The following is a 22,967-nucleotide window of genomic DNA, read 5'->3' as shown; positions in this document are numbered from 1 at the left end:
TATAATGTTTTGTTTTGCTGTTAGGTTTAACAATTTTTTTTTATTAGATCAATTTAATCAATTCTTTATTTTGCATATGTATAGTTTCCAGTTAAGTCTAATGTGTTGTGATCTTATTTTTATTTTAACAGAAATAGTTATCCCACTGCATAAAATGCCAGAGCAGCTACCCTACTGTATATTGGTGTTATCAAACCATAAAATACAATATGAGCTACTGGGTCATAACCCCTATAGGGGATTGGCTTAAGGCGGTATAAAGGAGGGAAATGTGCCACTTATGATTATCACCCTGAAGAAGATGGACACATTGAAACGTGTGGGAGAAGAGGAAGGACTTGGAGTAATTACCTGTATTTGGAACACAGAATCTGATCTTCTATATCTAATAACCTGTTTTCTCAGGACCCTGATCCAGACTTATTTCAGATAAGCATTTTCCATTATACAGTGGTACACACAATTCCTACCTTCCTCTATGTGTTTTTAAATGAGTAATAAAGTTAATGCACCATATTAGACTTCTCTGTTGTTTGAGGCACTTCTAGAGGAAAGAGAAGAAGAGGAGAAGCTTAAGGCTTATTACATGTTTACTAGCCATATATTCCATTTGTGAGTAGAACTGAATAGGAGATTTCATATTCACATGATTTTGTGGTCTGTATTATTGTTTTTATCCTTTATTTAATCTCCACTACCCGGACACGAGATTGGATTCATTAACCTTGTGAACTTGTTAAAGAAATATTTTATACCCAATAGAGAAGGCATTTTATGCTTCACTCGGCTAAAATATGATACTAATACCCTGTAATATGTTAGATGTTTATTTATTTAGGTCAGTTTAAAAAATGTTTAGTTTTATTTCTCTGCATGGAAATAATATTGAGTTGCCCTGGCAACTTTATCATGGGTTTTGATCATCTTCACATTGCCAGTTTTATCTTGAGTTGTTCTGTATACATATAAATCCCTACCCCTTTTCTTCTGTGATGATGCATCCACAGGCATACAGTATGTTGACTTGTCTTATAATGCAAGGGTGCCTTGGGCATTTTGTACAGCCATTTACACAGGCTGCACTATCTAGTACAGCGCTTTTGACATTGAGGGGTCTAGTTACTAAGGGGTCTATTTACTAAGCAGTGTTATGAGACAGAGTGAAAAGTGATAAGTCTGTGATAAGGTGCCAGCCAATCAGCTCCCAACTGTAATTTTTCAAAACTCAGCCTGTGAGATGACAGTTGGGAGCTGATTGGCTGGCACCTTATCACTTTTCACTCTGTCTCCTAACACTGCTTAGTAAATAGACCCCTGGGTGTCTCAGATCTCTACTGTAAAGGGTGAAACTACTCAGTGCAGCGGCAGTGATCGCTCTGTTCGCATTGATAGAAGGGGACTTTACAATAAAAAAACAAAATAACTACCAGGTCACTGGATCCAGCAGGCAGCAGGATACTCTCAGCAACCAATCAACAGGTATATCCTCACTACTCAGCTGCCAGTCATACTGTATGTGGGCAGAGAAAGAGGAGGGGACTTGGAAGAGTGTGCTTTTTCCTGCCCTCCCAGATTAGGTCTAAATTGAAGTGGGCTGAAGACCTCCCAGTCGATGTCCACGTGGATAGTAGAACTGCTAGATCACCGCCGGCCTTGCCCTTTCCCCTGCCATTGAGGGTCACCTGGTTCTGACGTCAGAGGTCCTTCAGTCCACTTGGACCTAGCATCAACAATAGCAATAGCCTGCATTTGGATAGGATCCAAAGCAGGCTATTGCTGTTTAAAGGCGTATGTTCTGCACCTAGTATAGGGCAGGGGCAAGTGCAAATTTGTGATGATGACTAGTAGCAAACCAGGTGCACAGGCAGATGTGACCACATCCTTTAAATGTGTATCCCTTTGCATATAGACAACTTACTTCTAACTCTGCATCTGGCCATTTAAGAAACTGCTGGTAGACTAGAAACACGAGAACACGAGTGCAATGTGATCTGAATAGCACCCACAAGCTTGGTCTGGAACACAGATGCACTTGATCTTTTCCGTTATTTGTTGGAAGAAAAGAAAAAATAACAGACATAAAATCTCTAATCTTTTAATGGTTGTTATAAATAAAATCTGTTTTCCACATGGTGTATAATTTATAGCCAAACAGGGATAACTCCCTTAAACTGTGTTGAAAGGGAAAAAGGACATCTTAAGGACACCCAATGCATATGATACTCAACACTGCTTATTATACAGTCCCGTTCTTTTCATTTCCACTTGAGCCGTTTGAAGTGCGCTCCCTGTTTTTCCTCTTGTCTGCCTCTCTCCGGAGAGGAAGGACTGTTTCCTCCACCATTATCCCTCCAGCCAAGTACATTAAGCAAGGTCACACCCACCTAGAAACCAAAACATATCACAACATTAATGGAAACAATAATACCCAGTATGATGTTTAGTGCGTTTGAGAGATGAAAAATGGAGGGACAAAGCTCCTTTTATTAAAGACTGTGTAACAGCGCATAATATTTGGTTCCTTGTGGCTGGTGCCAGTATGTGAAAAGTCTGGCTCTTACTTCTAGACTTTACAAGTCTTTTATTATTCTGCATTTACTGTGCTACGTCTTTTTATGAATTTGCTTCCTAGTTAGTGTTAGCGTAAGGGTGAGATTTATGTAAGGACAAGCTCTGGAAACTCTATCGCTCCCAAAGACATCAGCAAAGCCCCAGTTGTCATTGTCCCCAGCTTTAAAGCGGCTTATTGGACCAGATAGGAATAATATTTGGATAGAGTAATGGAGTCATCTACTCGGGGCTTCCTGTCTTAGAGAGGCTCATTGGACTAATTAGGGCTGTTTTTGTGCAGAGCCAAGAGTATTTGATTCCGGAAAACATCAAGCAAGGAGCCTTGCTGGTTGCAATATTAATACTATATTAGAATATAATAATTTAATGATTTATCAATTATAATGTTTTGTTTTGCTGTTAGGTTTAACAATTTTTTTTATTAGATTATTTATTTTTATTTGTTTAGTGTTGGTGGTGGCAGTTTTTTTTTTTTCTGTGCTGGAATATTTTGTTTGTGCATCGATGCTGGCGGTAAGAATCCCTGAATCCTATCCACAATTTTTTTTTAAATGATTAATGGTTTGTTCTTAGATGCTCTGAAATGTGAAAGCGTATGTATACTGACTGATCAATGTACTTGCGATCTGAGGGCCTGATCAGAAATGGACGCGATGACGATGTTTTCGTAAATGGCTGATTTTTTTCAACTGCGCATGCGTTGGAGTCGTACTGCTCATCTGCTGCTGCAGAGAGGAATTATTGGCAAAGTGATTGACAGTCAGGGACCATTTGTAGGTGATAATGGGGGGGGTGGCAATTTAAATGCAGGCGCCTTTCCAGCTTGGTCAATTCTCACTGCCCAAAATAGGGTCAACTGCAGTGAGCCTCCATCCCCAGTGTTCCAGGAGAGCACCAGAAAAATCTCTGATAGGAATAGTTGATTTCACCAGAATAACCTGTTAATAAATAGTTTCTAATGGGGGGCATCCACTAGACGATTTTATCCCTGTCCAACCTCTTAACGATTTTGCCTTGAAGTTTCCCTTGAAATATGACCTTCCACTCTGAACAATATGCAAAAGATTTGCAAAAGATTTGCAAACGATTTGCAAAAGATCTAACAATAAACTATGTTGTTTTAATCACTGATTGAGAGCTTTCAGCTATAGTGGGCAGACAGTGGTTCATCGTTTGATCGTTCAGCGTGAACGATGTGTAAACGATGTGTAAACGATTTGTAAGCAATCAAGTGAAATTGACCTGCATGTTCAGTCGATGGAGGAGACGATCAAACGACCAGCGGGAGCGCGCATCATACATCGTTAGAAACAATTACTGCACGATTTGCAAACGATGTTCAAACGATGTTTGAACGATTATCGAACGATTATCAAACGATTTTATCATTATCGTTCAATCGTTCAACTTTATCGTCTAGTGGATACCCCCCTTTAGCTGAATAAATAGACCACTAGGTCATACAATATAGGATATACACTTTTTAGTCATGCAGTTATATCACAGGAGACCATACAACACTTCCTTATGTGCACAAGTGCACCTACTGTGTTTCAAATTCTGTTTGAAAACCTGAAAAAATGTGCATGGTGTTAACCTGGGTGCGTAACTATATGGGGTGCAGCAGCTGCGGAACCCAGTAATGTTGGGTCAATCCGACTTAAAAGGCCCTTGCTCCCCACAAGGGCCCTAACTTTGCTATCAAAAGATTGCAAGCCAATTCTGTGCTTGTGCCCGACTGTGCTCAGAAGAGAGTGCTGGGAGCAGAGAGCGAGTTTCGGAGTTGTGAGACAGTATCCTCTTGTCCCTACCCAAAGGGCCAGACACTGCACTATTCTGCTCTTGGTGGGAACAGCAAAAAAAGTGATATTGCATTTCAACTATTAACACTTTAGGACCTCCTTCTTAAAAACAAGTAACACAACTATAAGTGCACTATCTTATAAAACCCTGTCCTGCTAAATTATATCTTGTTCTGCACTTCAGTTTAGAAATAGGTATACTAGTCCCTAATCCACCCAACTCCTTTTAAACTTTCATCATAGCTGTGAAATCCATGAGCATAGCTCTAGAATCTGGTGTAATTATGCTGATACCAAAATAAAGCATTTACATTGTGGTTTTAAACTTTTGAAAAGTGAATGATCCTTATAGAAGATGTTAAGCATAAAAATGAGTTGAGAGAAGCATTTATTTATGTTCCAAGTTACGTATGGGTTTGAAACACCAGTTGAAATGACAAATACAAAGGGTTGGAGTTTGCAAAGTCTGTGGGCATGTATAGACAGAAATTGTTTTGTGAAATTGCCATTTAGATATTCTGTTTGCTCAGTCAGTTTACACTTACACAGACAATCTGGTCTATTGTTTTTCACATTGTCAGGACAGCAAAATACACACATGGCAACGTTATCATGTGCATCGGTCAATAACAGAAGTAAATGTGTTTATTAGTAGGTAGTTAGCCAACTGTAAAAAAGCCAAACTGCTACTCAGAATTAGCTTTTTTATCATCTATTTTTTTAATGGTATTATTATAATATTTAAAATAATATATTTATTTAGTAAAGACAGAGCATTAAGGGGCCCCATTATTAATGATCGCATTTGTAATGCGATCTGGGCATGAAATTGCCATCCATGACCGCATTGCAAAATGCGATCATAGCGCTGGAATGTATTATCCACCACCTGCAGGAGCCTGTTCCTGCGTTGTGCCCAGAGTGCTGCCGGGACTACTGCTGACTGCACAGGCGTGTATGAGAAGTGTAGTCCATCTACAGGTGGCGTTAGCTTTGGGGGTCAGTCTCCGGAAGTTGGTAAATCTAGCAGCATTGCATCCCCCATAGAAACCTATGGGGGCTGCGGCTACCAACGGGAATGGAGGTATCGGAGCAGGTATTGGAGATATCGCCTGCGGTCCCTACTTCATACATGGGGTGATACTAAATATTTGTGGTTAGGTTACCCCCCAAAAATGGGTGTATTTTGCTAATAAAACTGTGAAGTATTAGTTCATTGATTAGATCGATTCTACTACTGTAGGTGGCATCTAACAGTTACCTTGAAATTAAAATTTCTATGGGCAAAATGTAATAGCCTGCCAAGTTGAGGAAAGTGCCAATGTTTTAGCTTGGTAGCTGTTAGATTTAAAGCATTAACTTTTTTTTTTAGGCAAAATGGTTGGTTCTGCATTTCCAAAAATTGTCACTTTAAATCTTGCACTTAAGTTGCTGAAACATTGTCACTTTCCTCAGCTTGGTCCCATATAACCTTTGTCTGGTTGGGATGGGCATAGTATGACATATATGTGTCCATATCCACCAATACATGTGTCGACCACTTGTGTGTCAACCATATGAACCTGTCAACCTTTTGTCAGTCAACCTTTTGTACCTGTTGACCTTTTGTAACTGTCGACCTATTGCATGTTGACTTTTTAGTGTCCATTTTTTTATACCACACCCCAGGAAAAAACAGTCAACAAAACTTATTGCACTCATTTGCTTGCAGGAAGAAAATCTCCCTATTACTCTCCCTCATATATAATGATGAATCAAAGAGAGACGCAAATAGAACAGACCAGTAGTGCAGAGACAGTAGAACAATTGAATTTATATACTGCACTTACATTTGAAAAGCAATAATAAGCATGTGAAAACCCTCTGTCAGTTTCTTTGCAGTTGAGATGCTCCTACCAGGTCCCCAATGTACTGTATATATCACTGCAATCACAGTTCCGGAAACAGAGTCGGCTTCCTGGTAAAGTCAATAGATTGTAAAAGAAGAAGGTACAGTACCAGAAGTCCATAAACAGCCAGAAAAAAATGGCAGAATTTTTTTTTTTTGCAGATCTTAGTGTGTGATGGCTGCAAATAAAAATATATAAAAGTGAGGATCACTTCAGTCTGCTCCTGGCTCTGGGCCTGATTCAGAGCCGCTCGTAAGCGGCCTCTCGTTCGTTCCGACCGATGTTCGCACAACTGCGCATGCATACGGATTTTAATACGCATGCGCGAACCAGTCAGTGCGGCCGAAAATCGTGTACTCGCTAAATAGCGAATGCCTGCTAATTTGAGTGACAGGATGAGGCGTATGTGGGTGGTAACAGGGGAAGGTGCTTGAAAACGGGGAGTGGAGATCAGAACGCAGGCGTGCTTAAAGGTCAAAACGGGCGTTTTAAGGGTGTGCATAATTAATACTGGAGCGTCATCGACCACGTCACTGGGTTATTTTATAGTCAGAACTGCTCGCATGATTGTGGTAGGAAAAACCAACCACAAGAATAGCGAGCAGTTCATACGCCATCCGATGTACTCGATTAATCTAATAAATAGCGGAGATGACATATGATGCGAGCGGCCAGGGGGCGTTTTTTTAAAAATTAAGTTCGCATGTTTTGTTCGCTCGTTCAGACATAGAGGCGTGAACAGACCGCAAAGAGCAAACGGTTAATATAAATAGCCAGCCCCTTTTTCTGGACGAGCGAGCGCAAATAGCGTCCGGCTCTGAATCAGGCCCTCTGTCCCAACCCACTTTCCCTCGCTCCACCCACCACTCTACTGATCTGTACGGTCTCCTCGGCTCCATAACCCCTTCCCCCCCCATTCTTCTCATACTTACCCATTTCCTGACGGGTTCTCATTCTTGGAATTTGGGACAGACCTTGCAGAATTATTATATAGATGTACTGTATATGTGTGTGTTGATGAAATGGAGGTAGTGACGTAGCCAGCTAGCCAGTGGGGGAGTGGGGAGAACTCTAACATAGTTGATTCCACAAAGGATTTGGTCTGGCATCTTTGAAGGTTCCATCTCTTGCTGCCTATAGTATTTTGCCGGGTACACACTGAGACGATGAGTACCCGGATGATATGGCGGCCGACGGCCCAACATATCGTACCCGCGGTACACGTCAGAACGATGTAATGAACGTCAGAATGATCCCACGTTCCGTCCTCCATTACCTTGCACGTCGCGGCATGCGATATCATCAGGTTGGCAGTGCAGCATGGCCGACCGGACCGTATTGCACACGACTGTGAGAGCGCACAGATTGGCCGTACACACTGGACGATCCAGCTGACAGGTTCCAATTCAGCTGGAAATTACATATTGGGCCGACATTGCTATGCACTATGCACCCAGCTTAAGAGAGGCAGTTCACTGCCATTTACACAGTCTGCACTACTGTGTGGGCCTGGCCCCTCCTTCATTCACCCTCCATTCTCTTCCTCCACAAAGTCCGGTGCTCCCTGCAGAACTTCATTGTAAGTAGGGTTTCCATTTCTCATTTGTCCACCCCAACTACATTCCACTCCCCTAATGTTGGCTCCATCCTCAGTCAGTGCCTCTGCTCCTCCCTCTGTGTCTGTCACAATCTTAGCGTTAGTCTTTCTGTCCTCTACGGTGTATGTGTACATGTCTGTCCATGTCTGCCTTTCCAACCCCTATTTGTGTGTATGTCTCCCATTGTTTTCTAATCCCATTGTCCACTTGCACAACACCTTCTCCCCTTTATCTTACACCTCTACTCTCTTTATGCCTTTTCTGCCTTCCTTTTTTGTTTAATGTGTGATGTAAAGCCAGTGCTGGGTGTCACAAACAACAGTAACAAACAAGAATTGTGTCCACCACCACATAACCGAACCTGATGACTCCATGGACTACAGCAGTTAAATATGGTTTCTCCAGCTCCTGAGGGTGTGGCCTCATGGTGCCGTCATATTCCCCAGTGTGATGTAGATATGTGTTCCTGTTACAGCGCCTATTTTTACCCTTCACTTCACAACCTGGCTATATCACTGTATGGAGGTCCCTACTATATGTAAGTGATTAACTTTAGTCTTTGATATGACTGAAGATCAATAATGAGGTTCATAACATGAATGGGAGTTGGGGAGGGGGTGTAATTCAGTCTGGTGAGACTGCTTGAATACCTACCTTAAAAAGGGGAAGATATCTTGGCTTTCTGCTAAAGTGTAGGATATGACAGTTTTTGTACAAGAAATACAGTGATGGGGAGTGAAAGCTGACTGCTATAGATTAAGGGGGCTTGTAATACCACAACAATTTAGAGGGCACAGGTTGCATAGTACTCGTCTGCTTAATCTGACTACACTAAATTGTTCCCAAGTCAAGTTTTTCTATTAACATCTATGGTTAACTCTCACTATTGATCCTGCGATGCTGGGAGTCGATTGCAGTGAGATGCCAATGCCCACCCAGTGTATTCATTGTAAGTGACCCACCCTCTGTCAAGTGAGTTTGAGCACCAATAGTAAAACTGTCTGAGAAGCATGTGCAGAGTTCTGATTCGAGGAGCTAAGCACATAGTAAGAGGGGGTGGTGCAGCACATAATCATGCATGGTCTGTCTGGTATGTTCTGCACTGTAACCACCAGACCTGTCCAGTAAAAAAATAATGGTCCTGGTGGTAGACCCTAGGTTGAAGGGGTTCTGCTCAAATTCCCTCCCTTACAACAGTTTGAAATCTGAGCCCTTGCTAGCATGATAACCTCAATGTAATAATAACAATAAAAAAAAACATTTAAGGTCCCAAAACGTCATGGGCGAGGGGCGCCTAGCAAATGACCAAGCATTGACGGCTTATGTGTGGAAGCTATGTCTTGCCCTCCATACATCATTGCCAGATATAAAAAATTGGAGTATTATGGTGGTCCACAGGGGCGCACTTTAGTGCTAGTTATTATTTATTTCTGTAATGTCCCTGTATATGGCTAAGAAGATAATTCTCAACATAATACCTCTGTGTATGTCTTATGAAGATAATGCCATTGACAGCATCACATCCTAATGTACCTGGATCCATTTGTGTGCAATAATATAACCCTGGTATTATCTTTACATTCTGCTGGAACAAAAAGTGACACCTGTGCTAATCAAGCCTCCGCATTACAGAGATGGAATGGAAAGCAGCAGCGTCTACACACTCCAAGGTCATACAAAGGCTTAATGGGTGATACATGAGCTTTAAACATGCTAAATCAGGGAGGCTCATGGGAAAACGGTCTCAGTCTGGCCTGAAGCTGGGTACACAATAAACGATATGTGTACCCAGCAATGCGATGGGTGACCCCCACTGCCGATGTGCTGACATATCGGGTGGCTGGTACACATTAGGCAATCCGGTGTCCGACAGTCCGATATGTCGGCTCCTGCCACATCCCGCTACATGGGGTCATCAGTCACATCATCAGATTGAGCTGCATGTAGGAACGACCTGACAATGCGGCTGACGACCAAACAGGAGCACGTAATGGCCGACATAGTGGGTACACATTAGACGATTTTGATGATATGTTGGCCCAATCCCAATGTTTACCCAGCTTAAGTCTGCCAACGACCTCCATCATTTGGGCTGGAAACACACCTTCCTCATCACTCATGTTCTTTTGTGTAGAAAATGTCATGCTCCGAACTATTATAACCACTTTCTAACTGCTCCGGTGTCTGTCCAGGATAGCATAGAGGTCCGTGCTGAGATCTGTCTGTGCTGCTCCTGCCCTGTCCGCTCAGTGTCCTGATACTGAGCATGGAGATGGCTCTCCGCAGCCTCTTGCTCACAGTGTGTCTTCCCAGCATGATGGTACCCACTGCACGCCAGAGTTCCCTCCAACACAACAGTATGGGTGCAGCCATGTTGGACTCTCACCTGAAGCTCTTCCTCCACTCAGAACGCTGCTCCCAGACCAGATGATTGCAGCATCCAATCCTTGGGTATCCTCCCCTATAAATTCCATTTCCAGGGTGGCCTCTGTTGTTGCCAGTATAATGTTGCTTCTTGCTGAAGTTACAGCTCAGTGCTGATCTCCCAGATACCAATCCGTTATATCCAGTTGCTATATCTGGTAAACAAGTCTCCTATACCATCTTGCACGCCAGTCTGGTTTTTACCACTGAGACTTGTTTTTACAGCCACCATTGGTTCCAGCCAATACCTCCAACCTTCGTTCTCATTTGATGCTTTCAACATTGGACTCATATTAATTAAGTTCATCAATTCATCAACATCGGTCCCAAACCGATCAAGTTCATCAACGTCGGATTCAAATCCATCATGTTCTTCAAATCATCAACATTGGTCTCAAGCCGATCCAGCTCTCAATCCAGCATCATCGGTCCCAATCTGATTCTGCTCATTCATTCAGTATTATCATCTCCAGTTCTCATTCCAACCTGCTGTTTAATAAAGACATTCCATTCTTGTTCTCGACTTTGGACCCATCATCCTCTGCAGCTCCTCTACCTCCTCACAGCAATACATGAGGAAACCACCCAGGTTTATTCACATCTCCTAAGTCTCCTCTTCAGCCTCCCACGCCTGTTCCAGCCCAAACCAACCCTCAGGCGTGACATAAAACCATTTTTCTACATTTATTTGCTGCAAAATAATCACAGTAAACATCAAAACAGCAAATATCTCCTCCTGTTTGACTGTATTGACATGATTCGTAGTAGGCTGGATCCTGAGTTTTAAAGAAATTGCAGCCATGTCTGTTTGTCTGACTATCTTGGAGAGTGTAAGAACTAAAGTTACTGATGGCACAGTGCCTCCATGTTATGTCCTGACTGGCAATCTAGCAAGTTTGGCATCAGCCAGAAGGGCTGGCAATTCAGAGAGTATTATTGTGATCTGGTCTTGGCTCATAAATATTTATTAAAACTGGCTGCTTATCCTCTTGGCCTCTTCCAGTGCTCACTCTGCACTCAGCCCCCACTACTGCACTGAATTATTGGCAGCATCTAGAGATAGTGAGCAATGCGGTGAATAAAACGGCCCTCCGCAACACCTTCAGCCTAAAAAGTTGTTTTTGTTCTAATCATGTACACAAATGTTGATTGGTAAGATTGTGTGTTTGTAAACTTTGTATATGCCAGAGAAAAGGCCCCCATACATCAGCAATCTGAAAACCACAATTGAACAATTTGAAGATTTATTGCCCGATCTTAGGATTTCCCAATTGAGCAATCTGCGCCCATACACTACAGATCTTTTTCAGTGATTTGCAGATCGATTGCAGCAAACACAGATCTGGCAATCTTGAAAGGCCCATCATTTTGCTAGAAACGGTCTGCAAATCTGCTGATCATGTCCATACATTAGCAATCTACAGCCCCAATCGATCTGTGAAATCCAACATGTTGGACAATCTGATTAAACAATTCCAATCACTTTTTGGTTGCAATCTGCGATCTGTGAAGCCCATACATTGCAGATTTTTATTCACAATCGATTGCAAATTGCACGATTGCTGCAATCCATCTCTGATGTATGGGGGCCTTTACTTTTTAGATCCGATCTAAGCCATTCTATGTGAACTACATAAAAATCCTAAATTTATATACTGTAAATATATATACTGCAGAAGGTGTGGCACTCTTGGCATGTTTAAATGAAAACTCACAGAGCTACTGTATATATATAAGTCAAAGTCCACACTCAAAGCTTAATCCATATAGAAATCACAGTGGTGCTCCTCATGAATCCCAAAGGGTAATCCAAAATATGAAACATAGAAAAAAGGACACTCACCAGGCAGTTGAAAGATAAAATCACATCTTTATTGAAAACTCACTAAAAATCGTCATAGTAGTCGATGTTTCGGTTTTCTCAGGAACCGTCATCAGGACAGCAGCATAGATGCAAACAGGACAATGCCTCACCACAAAAACGCATTGTTTTTTCAGACATTGCCGGTCCTAGTCCTTTTTCAGTATCTTTTTATTATTTTTCATTCATACTGCCTAAATTTATTTTTATTTTTATTTATTATAATTTCTTATTATTTATTTATTTTCATTACAGTTTATATTGTACTCATAATTATTGATTTTTACTGCATATTCACGCATCCTGCTAGATTTACTGGCCCATATAGTAAAGCACCCTATACATTTTCATTTAAACTACATGCTTTAGTGAAATACAAGCGCTTCTATCAATTTGCAAATTCACATTTTTAGTCAGTTTTACTGACTAAATAAATAGATAGCTGCTAAAACAAACATTGGGAGCACAAGATATCATAAATCCATAGATGTCCATGAATTAAGTTATGTGTAATAATGTGAAAAGACACAGGGAAAAAGTATTGAACACGCTTACTGAAATTTATTTAATACTTCGTACAAAAGCCTTTGTTGGTAATGACAGCTTCAAGACTCCTCCTGTATGGAGAAACTAGTTGCATGCATTGCTCAGGTGTGATTTTGGCCCATTCTTCCACACAAACAGTCTTCAAATTTTGAAGGTTCCGTGGGCCTCTTCTAAGAGAGCTACTCCACGTGAACAAGCCTATTAGGCGAAACGCGCGTTGGAACGGACCTTTGGGTGCCCCGTGACAGCGTAGTACGGGACACCCCGACACCAGGTTTTCCTTACTCACTTGTGACTTCTAGTGCCGATACTACACTGTTTATGCATATGCTGCGTGCCCGCAGCCATTTACTTTTGTAGGAACATATTTATTTATCGGCACTCATATATTCTATTGTTATTTAGTATTAGCATCCTATCGTTCTTCTGAACTTACCACACACCGCGATAGCCGTGGTTTATCTGCTTTAACCTATTAGATCATATGAGACATTTATTTTTATTTTTGCAGAATGTGGCAAATGTCATGATTCAGGACAGTTTTGAGATGATTATTTACACTTGTGATTAACTGTATATGTTGTAGCATACTTGCAGGAATTTATTAACTGCATGAGATTTTATTTATACAGTGCTGCTTATTCAGATTAACCAGTTGTTGGGAACATTTATTAGGATCATCAATGTTACAATGCTTTATTGATGACGGCACTTAGAATATATGGTTATGATCCATTAATGTGATGTATTGATGTTTTCTTAAAGCACAATTCTGGGTGGCAGATACACCATACCAAGATGTATACTAATGAGACATTCCTGATCTATACCCTACCTGTGTTTCTCATACCAGCCTAATAGTACTCTCATTACTTTGTCCTATACCCTAGGGCATGACAAATAATAGTAGAGATTAGGGCTTATGAAGGGAATCACAGTTGCCTGTTGTTTCAAGGAATTGATGCTCCATCAGATCTCTCACTTCTTCTCCTCTGCATCAGGCAAGAGATTAAGCAGCAGAGTCTGTAAACTACTTTAGATTCCCGACTTCTACTTTCGTCTCCTGGTTACTATACCTGAATTGACTGCAGTCATCATATTATATGGTCTACACAAGATGTGTTAAGAGTCTCTGCTCATTGCTTATACTTAATCTGGTGTTTTTTATATTTTACATGTTTCATGTTGTATATGTATATGTATATGTCTATACTTCGCCTATTCAATGGAGGGATTTTGTTACTGAGTGTCTGGATACCCTTGTATAGTTACATACATTCCATGTGAGGTATTGGCCTTTCAGTATCCATTTAATTGCTCATTATTTCTGACTGAATTTGACTGATTAAGATAATGTAATAATCTAGTGTTGTCAATCTTTTTATTACATTGTTACGCTTATTAAAAGTTATGTTTTAATCTTATGAATTAATATATCACAACCTGTGAGTGCACCCCTATAGAGTCTTTATGTTTGGTGGATTTTCTTCACCAAACATTTCTTTTTTCTAGATTCATTTTACTCTAGGTAGCACCACCACCTATATTTATTGGGTATTATACCATAATTGTAATAGGTTTCTGTTGTGGTTATAGATACATTTAGGATATTCCTTATCATCTACTGACTATAATAATTTCTTTGATCAGTGCGGTGACCTTTCTCCTCCTCCCCTTTCCCCAAGCTTCCTCTTCTATGAACTCTGGGCCTGATTCAGACCCGGTCGCGAGCGCTGTGGGCCAGTGCGCATGTGCACGACGGAGCCGGCTCCGTCGTGCGCATGCGCGAGAGATCCGCACTCCGTCGCTGCGGGTCTCGCAACAAAGGGGGCGAGCTGTCGATGTTGAGTGACAGCTCGCCCCCTTTGGTGGGCGGGCCGGGGGAGTGGCTGCCCAAACGGAGGCGTTCCCATGTGAACGCCTCCGTTTAGGGGCGGCCCTACTGACATCACGAGTGATGTCAGTGGGAGAGATTTCGGCTCTGTTAGAGCCGAAATCTATCTGAGGCTTGCGGCAATGAGACCCTACCACAAGGGTATCGTCGCAAGCCCGATGGTCGCAATGGTCTTGACCATCGCGACCATTTTCCTGGCCGCTCGCTATAGCTGTGAGTGGTCATCCACAGCTATGCAAGCGGCCAGGAAGCTGTTCTAAAAAAAAATAGCCCGGCCCTGATTCAGAGCGAGCGCTCTGTCAGAGCGTCCGGCTCTGAATCAGGGCCTCTGATCTTTAGTTCTTTCCATAGATTTTCAATTGGATTCAAGTAAGGTGATTGGCTGGGCCATTCTAACAGCTTTATTTTCTTTATTTGAAACCAATTGAGAGTGTCCTTGGCTGTGTGTTTGGGATCATTGCTTTACTGAATTGTCACCCTCGTCTCATCTTTAACATCCTGGTAGATGGCAGCAGATTTTTAACAAGAATGTCTCGATACATTTTTCCATTCATCCTTCCTTCAATCACATGAAGTATGCCAGTACCGTATGCTGAAAAACAGCCCTACACCATGATGTCCCCACCTCAAAACTTCACTGTTGGTATGATGTTTTTGGGGTGATGTGCAGTGCCATTTCTCCTCCAAACATGGTGTGTATTATGGTATCCAAAGAGTTCAAATTTGGTCTCATCTAACCAGACTATATTCTCCCAGTATTTCACAGGCTTGTCCAAATGTTGTGCAGCAAACTTTAAACGAGCTTCAACCTGCTTTTTCTTCAGCAATGGAGTCTTGCACGGTGAGCGTGCATACAGGCTATGGCGGTTGAGTGCATTACTTATTGCTTTCTTTGAAACAATTGTACCTGCTAATTCCAGGTCTTTCTGAAGCTCTCCACAAGTGGTCCTTGGCTGTTAGACAACTCTTCTAATTCTTTTCACTCCTTTGTCAGAAATCTTGGGAGGAGCACCTGGTCATGGCCAGCTTATACTGTACTGAAATTGTGTTCTTTCCACTTCCAGACTATGGCCCTAACAGTGCTCACTGGAACATTCAGAATTTTGGAAATCCTTCTGTAACCAATGCCATCAGTATGTTTTGCAACAATAAGTTTGCTTTTACCCATCATGAGATGTTTCTTGTGTGATGGTGTAGTGAGACACCATTTTATAGGCCATCAGTTGGGACTGAACCAGCTTATATTCATTTGCACTGACAAGGGGCAGGATTGCTTTCTAATTACTGATAGATTTCAGCTGATGTCTTGGCTTTCAATGCCTTTTTGCACCTCCCTTTCTTCATGTGTTCAATACTTTTTCCCTGTGTCATTTCACATTATTACACATAACTTAATTTATGGACATCTATGGTTTTATTTCTTTGCATGTGTGGATTACATGGGTTGTTGCTGACATTTGTTGAAAATTTCATTACAATAGCCTCATTACAAATATATTTACTGAGAAAAATGTTGATGTGTTATTATTATTATTATCATTTATTTATATGGCGCCACAAGTGTTCCGCAGCACCTTACAAAGTACATAGACAAATAAGTAACCATTGACTTACAATACAATACAATATAGGACATGGATAAACTATTGCTATATTAGCGACCTTTACGCCCGCAAAAGCAGCCAAGTGTTAGTTGTCCTAGTGGGGAGTAAGAGATTAATTAAGTTACAGTAGAGAAGCACAAGAGGGTAGAGGGCCCTGCTCGAAAGAGCTTACATTCTTTAAGGGAGGGGAAGACAAACAGGAGTGACACAGAATGGGGTAGGCGGGGAGATGAGAGTAGTACTTACGGAGCAAAGTTGATAGAGCAGTGGTGGCAAACCCCGGCACCCCAGCCGCTGTGGGACCACACACCCCATGCACCGCCTGAGTCCTGCTAAGTATACAATAAAATCAATTGAATTTTCAGCGCTCTGTAGTGGAGGTATATATAAGGTTGGAGGATATGCATGTAAGTGTAATACACCAAAAATTGCCCTCCTTTAATCTGATACACGTCTCTATGTAGATGTTCCCATTCAATCAGTGGCGTAAGTTCATACCAGACCCCCGGAGGCAAGTTATAATTTGGTGCCCCCCGTCACAGTGTGCAATTGACACTGTGAAATTTGCATGCAGTAAGGCTATAGATAGACGAAGGCAGCAGCTGATGGTCTGACATGGAGCTCTCCACCAGTGTATGGTGGCTTCTTAGATGCTGGGAAGGGGTGCCATGTATTAGGCGGCCGTGACATTACACTCTGGGTGCACAGTTACAGCCCTAAGTGGGGAGAATATGTTGTGGACAATGAAGAAGGTGCCCCCTTCAGAGCTGGAGCCCGGCGGCAGGCGCCTCCGTTGTCTCCCATAGTTCTGCCCCTGCATTCAATACTTATTTTACCCGATATATATATATATATATATATATATATATATATATATTTTATAAGGGCACAGTTGTGCCCTTATATGAAGGCCGAATCTAAAAGAACTGACTTCTCCCATAGAGACCTCCCTAAGGGGAGGGCATGGTGTTTAAGGGGCTACACCTCAAAAGCTATTGGAGGTATTGAGCTGAAATTTGGCATGGATGGGTAGAACTGTCACTCGGTGCTGCATGCCAAGGGCAAAACATAAAAAAATGAGGAATTGGGAGTAATCTAAACTTCCAACTGTCAGTTTTTTCTCACACTCTCAATTAGGATCACTTTTCTGCTGTTCTTTATGGGGAATTTTTGGGAAGGCATAACTCAGGGTTTGGGGCGAATTCAGACTTGGGGTTTGTTTTATTGGGTAGCTATTGTTCCAGGGTAGGTGCTTTTGGGGTTAAGGTAATTGAGAAAGTTACAGTTTTTACACTATTACCTCATGAATCCGCCATTATAGAGATTAGAAGTTACAACTTGTTGTGCAGCCTCAGTAGGAGCATCCAGCAGATGTTCTCACTGTGGCTTCACTTGGGTGCATCAAGATGGCTGTCCTCTGAGAGCGGTAGCGGGGGCCGGGACCAGGACCAGAGGGAAGGAAGCCGGCGTTTGCTGTGACCGGGACCCGGGGGGAGGTAGAAGGCGTTAGCGGCAGCTGAGACCAGGGGTAGAAAGCAGGCAGCGGTGCGGCCATTGGCGGCCTAGGCAGGGCAAGTGGTGGGGAGTAGGACCCGGGGGAGGTAGCTGGCGTCAGTGACAGATGCAGGCTCAAAAAACCGTAAGGTTTTTTGTCTATGGAATATATATACATATACATACATGCATACAATACTGTACAAAAGTTTTAGGCAGGTGTGGAAAAAATGCTGCAAAGTAAGAATGCTTGCAAAAATAGAAGTGTTAATAGTTTAATTTTATCATTTAACAAATGCAAAGTGAATTAACAGTAGAGAAATCTAAATCAAATAAATATTTTGTGTGATCACCCTTTACTTTCAAAACAGAATCAATTCTTCTAGGTACACTTGCACAAAGTCAGGGATTTTGTAGGATTATAGTCAGGTGTATGATTAACCAATCATACAAAACAAGTAAAAATGATCATCATTTTCATATGTAGGTTGGGGGCGTCTTGTATCAGACTGGTGGGCGTCTAATTTCATACCGCGACCACATGGCAAAACATAGTGGCCGTGCTAATATCTTGCCAGCAATCGCAGGATTTGCATACTTTTACTGCGGGCGGCTGCGTGCGAACTAGAGATGAGCGGGTTTGGATCTCAGAGATCCGGACCCACCTGAATTTCGGGGATCCGGGGCGATCCCTGACCCGAGGCAAAACCTTGCGACCCCTCTGTCGAGTCGCGAGGTTTTGCTTTGAGCGGGCTTAACGCTGATTGGCTGAGAGAGTCGTCTGTCATGGCTATTAGCCAATCAGCGTTAAGCCCATTGAAAGCAGCACAAAAGAGCCCGCCATTACCCACCGCCTGACACCACCGGCACCTCCACTGGCAGCATCTCCCGCTGCCGACACCACCGCTGCCCAACGTACTGAGGACACCGTCAGCGACCCCCACACTGCCGACACTCCCACACTAAGGACACCACCAGCACCCCTGCACTGCCGGCACAGTCATCAAACCTGCACTGAGCACAACGCTGGCACCCCCGCTCTGCCGACATTGCCGGCATCCTGCATTGAGAACACCCCTGCACTGCAGACACAGTCAGCAAAACCCAAAACCTGCAATGAGGACACCACTGGCACCTCCGCACTGCCGACACAGCCAGCAAACCTGCACTAAGACACCACTGGCAACCCCCACACTGCCGACACAGCCAGCAAACCTGCACTAAAGATACCGCTGGCACCCCCGCACTGCCGACACAGCCAGCAAACCTGCACTAAGACATATCTGGCACCCCCGCACTGCCGACACAGCCAGCAAACCTGCACTAAAGACACTGCTGGCACCCCCGCACTGCCAAAATCACCAGTACCCTTCACTAAGGACACTGCCAGCACCGCAGCATTGCCATTCCATGTACTGAGGACACCGTCAGCAACCCCGCTCTGCAGACACTGCTGTCATAATAAGTGCACTATTGGTGTATCCAACCCACACTGTATAACACACTGTATCCATGTTGGAAATGAGAAACTGAACTGCCACATGTTACTGCCGCCCACTGTGTCGCTTAGCTTAGTCAGCCAGCTAGCTACCTTTTGGCCTTAACTAGATGAAGCAAATAATATTGTGAGGTGGTCAAAATTTATTGGAAATTACTGGAAATAAATGTTATTGAGGTTAATTATACTGTAGGAACAAAAATAGGCCCATTTTATGTGATTTTAGCTGTTTTTATGATTTTTTAAGAAAACATAACATGGAGGTGAGGTTTTGGCAACACCAATCCAGATCCAAAACCAGGGTAGATCCAGATCCAAAACCAAAACACGGGGGTCGGCACACATCTCTAGTGCACCCTTGCGACCAGATCTGAATCAGGACCTTAGTGCATCAGATGAAAGACACCATGCTTACTTCCCTTCAAAATCGGAATATGTCCAGCAATGCCCTCAGCTCAGAACTGGCAGAAACAGTGGACCCAGGTACACCCATCTACTGTTGGTCTTCATGGAAGAATTGAGGCTAAAAAGCCATACCTTTTGACGAGGAAACAAGGCCAAGTGACTCACCTATGCATGAAAACATACAGTAGGAACTTGGTTGCAGAAGAAAGGCAGCAGGTGTTCTGGACTGATGAGTCAAAATTTTAAATATTTGGGTGTAACAGAAGGCAGTTTGTTCGCCGAAGGGCTGGAGAGTGGTACAATAATGAGTGTCTGCAGGCAGCAGGCAACAATGAAGCATGATGGAGGTTCCCTGCAAGTTTGGGGGGCTGCATTTCAGCAAATGGAGTTGGGGATTTCGTCAGGATTAATGGTGTCCTCAATGCTGAGAAATACAGGCAGCAGGGGTGTATCTATAATGGGTGCAGGGTGTGTGGTGCGCACGGGCCCCCGGGTCCAGGGGAGCCCGTACCGCACACCCTGCACTCATATTAACTAAAACTGACCTCTCCGAGGACCCGCGCTGGGTGTCTCAGCGCTGCTCAAAACGCAGGAAAATGGCAGTTGTGGCCATTTTTCCAGCATTTGTATATGCAGTGAGGAATTTTGCGCATGTGCAGTGATCTTGCCGCGCCATTTCTCCGGCGATGTGCGCATGCGCAGTAGACTCTAGGCACACTCTAGTGCCCAGAGTCTACTAATGCTGCGGTTGCCGGCCAGCGGCATCAGTCGGCTGCTGGTCGCCGGGGAGAGAGGAGGGGGCCCCGGACGGGGAATGCACACTGGCCCCCTCCTCTCTTAAGGCGCCCCTGACAGGCAGGTACTTATCCATCATACAATACCATCGGAGAGGTGTCTGCTTGGCTCCAAATGTATTATGCAGCAGGACAAAAACCCAAAACATACAGCCAATGTCATTAAGAACGATCTTCAGAGTAAAGAAGGAGGAATCCCTACACTGACTCACAAAAATAGGAGGGTTGCCTGCAGCATTTGCCACTGGGTATCACACAGATTTAATACACAAACTAGGCTTTTTTTCATAGATTTGTGCCTGATAGCTGATTGGCTTAAAGAGACAGAACTTCACCAAAGAATATCAATTAATGAGCACATGGAGAATTTGCTGACAAGAATTGGCTTACATATGGAAAAATGGGGTGCAAGAGAAAGTGTGGGCACAAAATGTTATATATACAATAGGCTTTAATCCACAGCACTCAGCCATATGCGGTGCCTGAGGCATGTGACCACACCTCATTTTTCCTCCAAACTGTATTCATTTAGATTGGTTCCAAAATATTGTAATCATTTGTCAAGCCGGCCAATGGTGTCAAAGTCTCCTCTTCTAGCTAGTCCTTATACGGACTCACAAAAACATGAGAATTGCTCTGCATCTTTTGCCACCAGGTATCAACCACCCAAATCGTACGTATATCAGAGCACGACCACACACCCAAGAATGGTATATCTTATATTATATAAAAATGGCCCCTGTTGTGACAAAATAGTTGTACAAGGAGATGATGTAGGGTTTAACGGAAACAGAATAGGAGATACAAATAGTTCAAAATAGGCTGTTTAATTTTTTTTTTTTAATGAATAAACATTTAACTGGATAACAGAGTAAGCAAATTAAACAGTTGAACAATCAGAATACACTGGTTAAATAGTTGAACATTAATGACTACTGTCACTTTAAGAGTGGGTCATTTTGGAAAGAAAATATGTGTTGAACAGTGAATTGCAGTGGCGTAACTAGGGTATTTGGAGCCCAGGGCAAATTTGAAAAGGGAGCCCCCCCCCCCAACATCCCAAGATGTGCGCGCGCGGAAGGCGCGCGTGAGAAAAAATGAGCATGGTCACCTAAAAATGAGGTGTGTCAACATGACACACCCCTTTATTTTCACGCTGAACATATGCATCCATATGCACCTTAACCCCAGTAGTACCCCTTATACAGTACCCCCAGTATGCAGTTTTGGTCCCTCTTATGCAGGCCCATAGTAGTGCCCCTTATACAGTATCCCCAGTAGTGGTCCCCCTTATACAGCCCCCAATTAGTTCTCCTTACTCAGTACCCCCAGTAGTGGCCCCCCAAATGCAGTGCCCCACGTAGTGTTCCCCCTTATGCAGTGCCCCCAGTAGCAGTCCCCACAATGCAGTGCGCCCAGTAGCGGTATCCCCTTATGCAGTGCCCCCAGTAGTAGTCCCAGTAGTAGTCCCCCCCTATGCAGTGCCCTTTATATAGTGCCCCCAGCAGTAGTCCCCCCCCAAGCAGTTTTCCCAGTAGTGGTCCCCTTATGCAGGCACCCTGTAGTGATCCCCCCTATCCAGTGCCCCCTGTAGTGGCCCTTCCTATTATTGCCCCCAGTAGTGGTCCCCCGAGTGCAGTGCCTCTACTAGTAGGCCCCTTTTATAATGCCCCCAGTGGTAGTTCCCCCCCAAGTAGTAGTCCCCAGTAGAGTAGGTTCTCCCAATGGCGCCCCCAGTAGTAGCCACCCCTCACCCAGTAGAGATCCCCCCAGTAGTAGCCACCCCTCCCCCAGTAGAGGTCCCCCCAGTAGTAGCCACCCCTCCCCCAGTAGAGGTCCCCCCAGTAGTAGCCACCCCTCCCCTAGTAGAGGTCCCCCCAGTAGTAGCCACCCCCCTCCCCCGTTGTGCAGATAGGTAAAAAAAAAAATATATATATATAAAAATATACTTACCTGAATCTCCTGGTCCTGGTCCTGCTCGCGACGCCGCTCCCGCCCGGGCTGGTGCGCTCAGCATTATGGGACAGACGTCATGACGTCAGTCCCATTACCCACTGCAGGAGCCGGACGGAAGTCCGGCTCTTGCGGTGGGTGCTGCAGCAGTCAATGAGAGTCTATCTGACTCTCATTGGCTGCTGTTTAACACACACATCGCCGCCAGCGCTGGCAGAGATGCGTGTGTTATGCACAGCCTGAGCCCGCCTCCTGGCGCTATTGGGCAAGCGCTCAGGGGGAGGGAACGGGCTCAGGCGTGCAGCACAGGACCGGCGCTGGAAGCCTAGCGCCGGTCCTGTGTAAATGTGTAGCGCTGACAGCACTCATTGCGGTCGGCGCTACACTGGCTAACTAGGGCGGGCGGGCCGGTACCGTGGCCGGCGGCACCCCCCCCGCGCCACCGGTCCAACGGCGCCCAGGGCACGCACTCCGCTCGCCCTGCCCTAGTTACGCCACTGGTGAATTGTATTGGCAGGAAGTGCTTAATGCTTCTTCAGGGTAAAGGCTGGCATGTCTACTCAATGTTTGCTGTGCTGGATTCTGAAGTGGCTGTTCAGGCAAGTCCTGTTCAAGTTCTTTGGTGAGGATTGGG

General features: G+C 43.9%; 1 long non-coding RNA gene across 1 annotated transcript in view; it reads right to left on the bottom strand.

Annotated features, from left to right (window-relative positions):
- Positions 1–2,091: 2,091 nt before the first annotated feature.
- Positions 2,092–22,967, bottom strand: part of LOC148524272 (uncharacterized) — an 86,362-nt gene continuing 65,486 nt past the window's right edge. Inside the window, exons 2-3 of the long non-coding RNA XR_015878362.1 lie at positions 16,436–16,521; positions 2,092–2,384 (exon numbers count right to left, since the gene is read on the bottom strand). This is a non-coding gene — a long non-coding RNA (uncharacterized LOC148524272). The remainder of the gene's footprint in view (positions 2,385–16,435; positions 16,522–22,967) is intronic.

This window comes from Taudactylus pleione, unplaced genomic scaffold, assembly GCF_031769625.1.
Source record: "Taudactylus pleione unplaced genomic scaffold, aTauple2 ptg000117l, whole genome shotgun sequence".
In the NCBI taxonomy this organism is placed as follows: domain Eukaryota; kingdom Metazoa; phylum Chordata; class Amphibia; order Anura; family Myobatrachidae; genus Taudactylus; species Taudactylus pleione.
Note: the sequence above shows the minus strand (reverse complement) of the source record. Positions and strands in the feature narration are given on the sequence as shown.